This window comes from Dermacentor albipictus, chromosome 5 (genome assembly GCF_038994185.2).
Source record: "Dermacentor albipictus isolate Rhodes 1998 colony chromosome 5, USDA_Dalb.pri_finalv2, whole genome shotgun sequence".
Classification (NCBI taxonomy): Eukaryota; Metazoa; Arthropoda; class Arachnida; order Ixodida; family Ixodidae; genus Dermacentor; species Dermacentor albipictus.
In genome coordinates this window covers 56,216,614-56,224,277 of record NC_091825.1, presented here as the reverse complement: position 1 = coordinate 56,224,277, position 7,664 = coordinate 56,216,614, and the positions used below count along the sequence as shown (strand labels likewise).

Here is a 7,664-nt window from a genome sequence, read left to right as displayed (position 1 = left end):
ATGTGAAACTGAGGAAAAACCCATGCTCAAGTTTTACAGAGCTTTACCTTCTGTGACAAAGAAATCCAGGTGTGCCTCCACAAAATATATCGCGCACATTTGATGAAGTCTCACCCCGAGAGAAATCAGTCTGTCGGCATAGGTACAAAACAAATTTATTCCTAAAGTGTTTTTTTATCATCCATATTTTAATATCCATAGCGAAGGCCGAAGTCTCACATCATGGTGTGCACATTATATGGTTCTCGTTCTACTAAGCCTCCACCTAGACATCGCGTCTGCTCCCAGTATGCGCGTCGGTTCCTTCACGTGTTCGCCTCAAGCGTCTTCAGTTGTCGGAACGTCCGCACGGCCTCGTAGGATACACAGCATCATCAACGGCAATCCAATGGCGCCCGCCGGGTAAGCCAGGAGCTGAGCAGCTGCGAAATGGCATAGAAAATGTCGGGATGTACGAGGATCTACCTTCTACATGGTCGTGCTCGTTTTGCAATGTTAACCGCAGTCGAGGTCGAAGTTCAACTATCTGTGTTACATTACAGTCAACAGTGCTAGTAGAGAAAATATAATTTTATTTACCCCCTAATATCTTTCTTTTTAAACAACGAACAACCATGCTTTGATACCGGCGCCTCGGCCATTACTCGATACAGGTGTAACTCCTCAAAAATTGTTTATTGTCGTTGCTATTCAATTTGGAAAAATGGATTTAATGGGTCACATAAAAAGTACCACCGTGGAATATTCAAATGTTTACTACTGCTCGGAGTAGATTTTTATGGGCTTCATTGTGAAATGTAGCCGCAAAAACAGTGGCAGTGCTGGAACTATATTCACCTGTGCTTAATTATCCCTCCAGATAAATGAACTTCACCATAATGTACGTGTTACGAAGAGCGGAAATTGCTGTGAAAGATATGCATGACGGAGACTCCGCAAAGATTCCCATTGAATTATCGCACGCACAATTCATTTACTTTCTCAATTTGTAAACATCCATTCATGGAGCCTGGCTATGCTGTCAAGGTTGTAAGTGAGGACAACTGACCCGTACATCTCGGTGAACAACGCAAAACTTTAGTGCTACGCTGTTGAAAGGCATGTCCGCTAGATTCGCCTGTCTACTGCCGACAAGGAACTTCCTAGCGAAACGCGAACGTTTGTGAAAATGTTTTAAAACATTACCTGCCTTTTGTAACTGCGCTTATGAAACTCCCAGGAAAGAGGATGGGACTTAAGCTTCATTTCCTTTTCATGCTACCGCACGGGCATGGTATAACTGTTACACCATTGGTCTACAAAAGGGGCTGACGGTATTTACAGGTACGAAAGCAATGCGGCAGGTAACTAGACATAGCCTCCAGAGAGTTAGGGATGGCGTAAAGCACACATACTTTAAATGCACCTTTTACGTTTGGAAATACCTCATTTACACATGCCTCAAAATACTCAATTTGGAAAAAAACGTTGCTTTGTCACAAAACAATGCCACTCAGTGGTGGCGTTCCGATTCTGAGCTGGTAGTAGCGGTTTAGATACTGGCATCGGCATCCCCGGCATTTGGATGTGGGCAATATACAAAAGCACTGGCGCACTTAGATTTAGTTGAACATTAAACAGTTCAGTTACTCACTATCATCCAGAGTCTTTCACTACGGTGTACCTCATAATGAGGTCGTGATTTTTGACACATAAAAACACCAGGTTTTCCTTAACAGAGATACCTACCCGTAAAAAACGATGTTGTGAATATGGGTCACACAGTCTATTGCCTGAGGTAACATTTTAGCTCAACAATATGTCTTATTAATCACTTATAGAGATAATACTCAAGGAGATAAAACAGTCACCAGCTGACTACTATTGACTACTATTGCCGCCTTGGTAGATCATTATGCCACAACTTTAGCGTTGTCTTCGTAATAATATCTTGCGGCTTGTTCTAGGGACACACAGGTGTACGTGGTGCAAAAATCTCCTCAGAAATCTCTTGTTTTCGGAACGCACTCAAATTTTGGCTACCTGTTATTTTATAACAACTTACACGAAGTGTAATTCTCTATTACTTACGACTCGGCAGTTGTATTACGCCTACAACTTACGAGCATGATAGCGAATTCTCCAAAAGTGCCAGCGTTTATCAACCATCGAAATACATTACTCGCCGACCGTTTAGTATAAAGTAACGCACTTGGATAGTTTCCACAAAAAACTATTTCTCGTCAGCATCAAGCCATCCTTTGCAGCTTTTGCTTAAGTTTCTAGCTTGACTTCATTAGGGAAAATAGGTTATCGTTGAGGTGCTTTACATTTTTTCTTTCTTTTACATGTGACGAAATCGGACCCTGCTCAGGTGTGGTAGTCGCTCATTATGCATTTTTTTTCAATCAGGCAGTGTGCATGAAGAAGGCAATATTGGTAACATTCGAAAGTTCTAAAAGCTTGAAATTAATTGGGTACTACTCTGTATCTCAAACCTATAATATTCAATCAATTCGTCTCACATCATATAGGTATGTCTCTGCATGCGTTAATGAAACCCTATTCAAGTGGGACTGTTTAGCGCGTACTTCTTACCAATCCCAGAAGCAACCAACATGAAGAGGCCGGAAAAGTTCGCCATCGCTGCTAAGATCTGGAGAGAAAACGAAGAGCGTTATTATTCAGAAATGCAATATCTGCCACTTTTTTGAAAAACTCTTAAAATAAATTTTTATATCATGAAAACGTTTGAGAATGCCAAATTTTAATAGCAAGAAATTCGTGGCTCTCCCTTAATAGAGAGCATATGGAAGCACGAAATGGTAACCGGGCAAGCAGATTGGTTGGAGATGATACTAGCCACAATCTTAAAATGGGTGCCATGCATGTTCGCAACGGCACATCCCGCCACACCACACCACACCCCGCCGCACTAGGCCATATTGTGCACTGGCCCAAATTGACGATGGCAAGCTAGAAGGAATAAACCGGCTCAGGGCTGCACGTCAGGCAGCGAAAAACGCGACGGATACAGAGTGCACTGCCCAGCTAGAAGGAACGCTCCTGAAAGAGGCGCCATGCAGCGTGGCGCCATCTCTCGAGGCGACGGATAATCGCGCCACGGAACTCACGGACCGCTGGCATTTAAAAGAGCACAGGCAATCCTTTGACATCGCCAAAGTATGAAAATCAAATGCGTGGTTACCTCTATCTGGCCTTTTGAACTCCGTCTGTTGGGTATGGCAAATAAATCTTTAGTGAACTGGAAGTTACAGCTACGTAGGCGCAGGGGAACGACTACGTCACCGTCCGGCCTGGAGCGCGGCGGCCGCGAGCAGAAGTAAAAACAATTTCAGATCTTTCCGCTGCGCGTAGCGATGTAGTACTTTCCAGACACAATCGTTATCGCTCAATGTATGCTCCGCGCTTGGCACCTCTAAATGGCCAGGCCTGGTGAGGGGGCCTTTAAGCGGTACACGGACTGATGCGTGGCATGCAGATTTTCCTGAAAAAGACGCGCAGGAAGTTGCTGAATAGATGCTCAGGCGCCTACCCACACTTTTTTTGAAGGTTCGATTCGTGACACGGCGCTGACAGGCGTCCGGACTGACGACCCTGTGAGATTATTAAAATATTTGAAAGCTTAACGCTTCTCCAATGAACGCGAGCACCGGGAATTATTCTGGGGAACAACGGATCTACAAACTGGAGAAGGCAGCAGGGACGTGCACGGACTAAAAGGGGCGCCGACTTTTCCGATCAGGCGTTCCGACTTGTGTCGCGAGAGCCAGCTTCTTCAGGTTCAAATTGCAGATGGCGCGGCAACTAGTTGCTACAAGCAACCGGAGCTGCGCCTCCTGCCACGGCCCACACGGGCCGTGGACTATAGAGAGGACGCATGGACTCCCTGTTTGTTGCACAGCTGATCACTCGTCTGTGCTGCTGCCCGCGTGGTGTCATGTGTGCGCAATGGCGACTCGCGCCTGTTAGGCACAGAAGTTTGCTGGATTAGGTATTTCCTTAAAATTTATGAAAATTTGCTACTGTAAGTGCCAGTGTGATGGGAACGGCTGTTAACCAATCCAATTTTGTATTACATCGGTACGATTTCAATAAAGCTACGTTTTGTGACAACAAACCGAAATGAAACTGTACAGTGCGTCACATTTGTGGCCATTTGGAACACCCCTGAGAGAAAACGTTATCTGTAGCTCTGCTTACTCACACCTGTTTTGGTACCTTCTCTGTGTTCATGGATTTCAATTTGATGCTTGTTTCGGCCTGTCCTGTGGCATGCTTCAGCCGGCATTTCGTATGTATCGATTAGCCGAGCAACCAGGCTAAAGTATCAAGCTAAGATTTACGCTTTCAGGTGTGTTTATTCCACACTGCACCACATAATTTGGAAATTCAGCACACCTTGTTTTATTCCTTAATTGAGCACAAAGCCACTGAAACTTTATCCAAGCGTTGGTGGCGAATGTAGTAGCACACTGGTAACCCCGACAGAAAACATTTAATATTGTTTTCTACCTAGATTAGCCATCACAAGCAAGCCATCACAATTCACTGCTCCGGTCAAACGGCGCCCTGTTATCGCCTTCATCTCCGCTGTTAGAACTCCGAGGGGTAACTGCGGTGGCACAAGACTTTGTCATTGTTGAAAATAAACTGATCGAATTTTTCCTGGCTGCTGTCGCAGTAACGAAAAGCAAATGCGCCGCTCTGATGCATCCCAAATGTACGCATGACGGAACCAAGTTCTGAGATGACACCGTCACAGGCAATTTTTTTATACCAATATTATTTGATCGAAACTTCCCTCAGTTCTCGGTGTCATGTCCGTTTCCTTTTTCTTCTCTCGAACCAACTTGGGCCATTTCGTATGTGAAGCTTTGCGTGTGTCACTGTGTCACTGGTATGTCTGACTGCTTATGTGCCGCTCTTCGATGAAGAAAAAGTTATCTATCGGAGAGTAACCCGGCAACTCCTCGTACCTCATCAGGGGCTAATAAAACCTATGCAGCGATACATATCACGATACTGCCTCACCAATATACTTCCACCAATATGAACATCAGAATTTTCAGGATATCATATGAAAGCATATCATGAACATTTACACACCCATCATCAAGGAAAGAAAAGAAGGAAGGAAAAAGTGGAGAAGGAAAGGCAGGGAGGTTAGCCACTTTAGCCTAACCGGTTTGCAACCCTACAAATGGGAGCGGGATTCATGCTAGCAAATTTTTCGTTTTCTCAATTTTTGTTCATCTAGCCGATTAGTAAGGACCGTGCAACATAATACTTTTGTGTTACGGAGCCAAGCTTATAATAAATATCACAAGTGCAGGCAACCTTTGTGATATTTGTAATCAACCATAATAAACATTCATATCCATTCACAAAGCTCGAGGCTACCACAGTCATCTGCATGAAAGTGATGCGCAATTGTAAAAACGCATTTTGGTTACTCAATCATAACTATTAGAGATAAACCCTGATAAGCGTCATGAAGCTGTATCACTTTTTAAATTAATATGGCTGGAGCAACAAGGCCTTTCATAGATTTGTACAAACCGTGTACCCCTACCCCATTCAAATAATCTTGCAAGCACTCCTGCTTTCAAAAGCACAGAACAATAGTTCTCAATAAATGCATATACAATAGCGCGAGCGTATAATACTGTTGGTATGACTCTGATGTAAAGACACTATTAAGCTCCATAAAAGATCGTAAATCGATTACCATTGCTGGCGTACCAGTAATAAAGATCCGCTGGTATCAGCGGCAACAAAGTATAGCTGTCGACGGTTTGATTATATAACTGAAGTAATTTATCCCAAAAAAGGTGGGAGAGGAGGCTCTTGAGATGCTTCGTGGCGTCTATTAGGGATCGGTGGCTCGGCACCGAGTAAATTATTGAGCCAGCCCCATCCCAACTACGCTCCCCCACCCGCCCTCAATTGAATATAAACCAAGTTTCTCGAAAAACTAGGGATCAAGTGTGATTTGATTGACAGATGCAGCGATCTTAAGGAATTGAATAAGTTTCAGTTGTTTCTTAATAAAATAAATGTTCCTGGGCTGTTGCCAATTTGAATGTGTCACCCGTTGAGCTAATCCAAACTACACGGTAACGTGAGGTTCTATAACCACATGAATGAGAATCGGCAAAGTTGTTTCCAACATAATTTTTTAGTATCAATCAACTATTTTTTTTGCTTATGTTGTCACGCGGCATAAAGTCGTAATGGAGTTGAATATAAGAATGCAGGCACTTTCCTTGGTGATACTGCAAAGCGACCATCTTTCGTAGTCTTCAACCTGACCACTCTTCAAATCACCCCAGAAGAACACTATCGTGAATTGTTTTTGTCCCAAGACACTTCCAAAGCAGACGGCGGGAATCCGCTGCAGACGATGGAGCAGACAGTACGCATCAATATTAATTATCAATTATAAATTAGAACGGAATTACCAATACCAATTGTAAATTATATTTTTCTTGAGAGAATCATTTTTTGATGCGTTGGCCTTTTTGTTACGCGGTGCCGAGCGAGAAACCACTGAGAAAGGGTGCCACGTCTCTCTCGCACTTCGTAATCCGCATTTCTGCCCCAGGAGCTCGAACCGTTTGTTCTCTACCTAGTCAATGGAGTTGAATAGTTTTCTCACCTGAAGCACGGATGCTACAAGCAAGTCGACGAGCGTATTGCGGCTGGAACTCGTGCTCCCAAGTACACTTGCGTTTACTCGCTAGAATATTTATATCCTAGAATACCAACCGAAAGAGTATGCAAATGAATAGGCAGGACAGAGAATAATAAGAGAAATTATAGACTCTGCAGTGCCTTTCTCAGTAAGAATGACACTTTAGTGACGTTTGCATAAATGCGCTTGGTGAGACAGACAAGCATATCAATTTTGTGCTTCGGAGCATATAGAGAACAAAGGTACCTCATTCAATACAGTGATAACAAGAGAAAACAAACCCTATGGTGATTACCTGTGCTGTTGTACCCTTGTTACCGCTCCAATTTTTTTATATCTATAAAGATGTCTCATGAGTTCATCTGGCTAATCTATGAATACATTTCAATAAGGCTTCATTTATATGCGGTTGGGCGGCCCGCGAGCAACCGCTAGCGTCTATATAGTGGCGTAGGTTATCATCATAAGCAGCAGCTGCGGCGGCGGCAGCAGCAGCAACCCATTTTAACGCGCAGTGCAGGACGAAGACCTCTCCAAGCGATCTCCAATTACATATGTCCTGCGCCGGCGTATTTTCCGATTTCATCATCCCACCCGATTTGCTGTAGTCCCCCTGTGGGCTTTAGTTCCATTAAAACTAATTCCGTTAATAAAGGACGTAGGTTATAGGTTTAGTGAGGAAAATTGTTCACAAATCTTTTGCGCCCGCGATGGCACTGGCAAAGGTGGGATGTTTGATACACTGTGCCGATCAGCGCGTACACGTATATCTCAATCGATTATAGGCCTCTCGATGTTCGCTTTATTACTTACGTGTGGAACGTGAGCGCTTTGTCTTTCGGTAGCTGAATAAGGATAAATTTAACAATTAGTTTTATGAAAACCGTGAAAATTTGCATGGTGAGCATCGAGCGAATTGGTTGAGTGCCAGAACACTCAATAAAGCGCCAGCAAGAGACAGCGATCC

General features: G+C 43.7%; 1 long non-coding RNA gene across 1 annotated transcript; it reads right to left on the bottom strand.

Moving 5' to 3' along the window:
- Positions 1–208: 208 nt before the first annotated feature.
- LOC135913259 (uncharacterized) lies at positions 209–6,711 on the bottom strand. Its single transcript, XR_010567928.2, has 3 exons — positions 6,662–6,711; positions 2,578–2,635; positions 209–422 (listed from the first exon to the last, which is right to left on the bottom strand). It is a non-coding gene; the product is annotated as an uncharacterized lncRNA (long non-coding RNA).
- Between the last annotated feature and the right edge of the window lie 953 nt (positions 6,712–7,664).